Below are 2500 nucleotides of genomic sequence, written 5' to 3'. Positions count from 1 at the left end.
CTCCGGAATCGAACCCTGATTCCCCGTTACCCGTTACAACCATGGTAGGCGCAGAACCTACCATCGACAGTTGATAAGGCAGACATTTGAAAGATGCGTCGCCGGTACGAGGACCGTGCGATCAGCCCAAAGTTATTCAGAGTCACCAAGGCAAACGGACCGGACGAGCCGACCGATTGGTTTTGATCTAATAAAAGCGTCCCTTCCATCTCTGGTCGGGACTCTGTTTGCATGTATTAGCTCTAGAATTACCACAGTTATCCAAGTAACGTGGGTACGATCTAAGGAACCATAACTGATTTAATGAGCCATTCGCGGTTTCACCTTAATGCGGCTTGTACTGAGACATGCATGGCTTAATCTTTGAGACAAGCATATGACTACTGGCAGGATCAACCAGGGAGCTGCGTCAACTAGAGCTGAGCAGCCGGCCGCCCGGGAGTGTGTCCCGGGGGCCCGCGCGAACACGCAAGCGTCCGCTCAATCATTCTGCAAACAGGAGGAGGCTGAGCTCCCCTGCACAATACACCTCGAAACCCTCTCAGGTCCCGGCGGCGCGCAGCGCCGTCCCAAGTACTTGGTCGGGTTCGAGAGAGGCGCAATCGCCCGGAGTTAGGCGAGTAGACGCTTTCGGTGCGACCACCCGTGCTCCCAACTGAGCTTGCCGCTGCCGACAGAGGCCCGGGAGCGTGCTGTCGTGGCATTGCCGGCGGGAGACAACACGCGCCACCTACGGTGACCGGCAGCTCCAACGCCAGCGCCACAGAAGGACAAAAGCCCCACTTGGGTGCCGAAGCGAACTCTCCCAGCACAGCGCACGCGCCAACACATCCGCATAGCTGCGATACAAACCACCAGCGAGAACCGCTGGGGCGACCGAGCAGCAGACGGCGTCGCGGCGCCGAGCGCCGGGCGGCGGCGCATCCTCAACGCACACAGTCCTCAATCGGACCAGCACACTGAAGATGTCCACCGCGCTTCGCACCGGGCCCGCGAGGACCTACTTTGGCCGCACGGCGCCGCGCGCAGGGTGCGCCGGCGCGCAGCTGCGACGCCTGCCGCGTCCGTCGGCCGGCGCGCCTGCCACTGGCCGCCCCCACCAGCCGGCTGTAGCGCGTGCGCCCACGCACCGCGCGGCCAGCACGCCGGGAGGCGCCCCCTCACCGGCCGGGGACGGTCCCACCCAGCCACCGCCGCGTATCGCTTCACACCCAGATGCCGTTCAGTTTCGTCGGCATGGTGGGTATCGCTGGAACAACCGGTTAGTACCTCAACCTATCGTCGCCATCACCGATTCACCCCTAGCGAGAACAACCGCACCACAACAGGTTACCATTTGTTCATTTGCGTAACTTCACCAGAAAACGCAGGCGTCCATCGCCATTTGCAACTTCCACGATTATTGCATGCCTGTGTCAGGTGTCACGCCACACTACGTCTGCCCACATACACGCAACAAAATGTGCACGCCTAGACAATACGTGGAAGGTGGCCCCCGTACGTATGCGATGTCCATTGCTCGAACGACTGTCAACCGGCCTCTGTAGCATGTCGCAGATATGGAACGCGGTGCACCATGCCATCACGGTGTGTGAGGAGAGACGACTAGGTCCGAATACATCAACAGACAGCTCATGCTGATCGCCATCCACGGCGTCCGTTCCTCCCACACGTCTCTATGGCGTACCACACTGCAATCCAGCTCTCATAGGGAGACGACACGTAGCTGCGTGCACAATATTTGCACTGTATGGTCCGCCGTTTTTGGGCGCAGTCGTTGTACGGTCACACATGTGCCACGATGTATCATTCAGTACATAAGGACGAATGTGCAGTACAGATTGTGGTTTACGCGTACGACATTAGCGGACAGTTGACACAGGCCGCACCACAACGTAGCCTGAGTACGTCGCATGCGGAGGGCATTGAACATGCAAAGTTCTCACCAACCAGCTTGCGAAGGCAGGGGGCAAGGTGGGGACGTGGGGAGGGGCGGCATGTACGTCCTGCTGCCATCCACATTACAGTGTACAGCAGGAGCATGTGGAAAGTGAGCAAGACTTGCAAGGTGTTTAACATGAAGCGATACACAGGGGAGCGGGGAGTGCGAGTAGCGAACTATATTGCGAGGGTTGCGGGTGGGCAACACTACACTAATTGAACGAGTCGTATAACAATTACAGAGCAGGTTTAGGCGACAACGTGGGTTACGTTAGGCGACAACGTGGGTTACGTTAGGGGACAACGTGGGTTACGTTAGGGCACAACGTGGGTTAGGTTAAGGCACAACGTGGGTTAGGTTAAGGCACGACGTGGGTTAGGTTAAGGCACGACATGGGTTAGGTTAAGGCACGACATGGGTTAGGTTAAGGCACGACATGGGTTAGGTTAAGGCACGACATGGGTTAGGTTAAGGCACGACATGGGTTAGGTTAAGGCACAACATGGGTTAGGTTAAGGCACAACATGGGTTAGGTTAAGGCACAACATGGGTTAGGTT

The 2500-nt window shown here is 57.6% G+C and overlaps 1 non-coding gene across 1 annotated transcript in view; it reads right to left on the bottom strand.

Moving 5' to 3' along the window:
- The window catches only part of LOC124773565, a 1909-nt gene extending 1506 nt beyond the window's left edge, over nucleotides 1–403 (bottom strand). Inside the window, exon 1 of the ribosomal RNA XR_007014808.1 lies at nucleotides 1–403. This exon is cut by the window's left edge and continues 1506 nt beyond it. This is a non-coding gene — a ribosomal RNA (small subunit ribosomal RNA).
- Nucleotides 404–2500: the final 2097 nt, after the last annotated feature.

This window comes from Schistocerca piceifrons, unplaced genomic scaffold (assembly GCF_021461385.2).
Source record: "Schistocerca piceifrons isolate TAMUIC-IGC-003096 unplaced genomic scaffold, iqSchPice1.1 HiC_scaffold_954, whole genome shotgun sequence".
In the NCBI taxonomy this organism is placed as follows: Eukaryota; Metazoa; Arthropoda; class Insecta; order Orthoptera; family Acrididae; genus Schistocerca; species Schistocerca piceifrons.
Note: the sequence above shows the minus strand (reverse complement) of the source record. Positions and strands in the feature narration are given on the sequence as shown.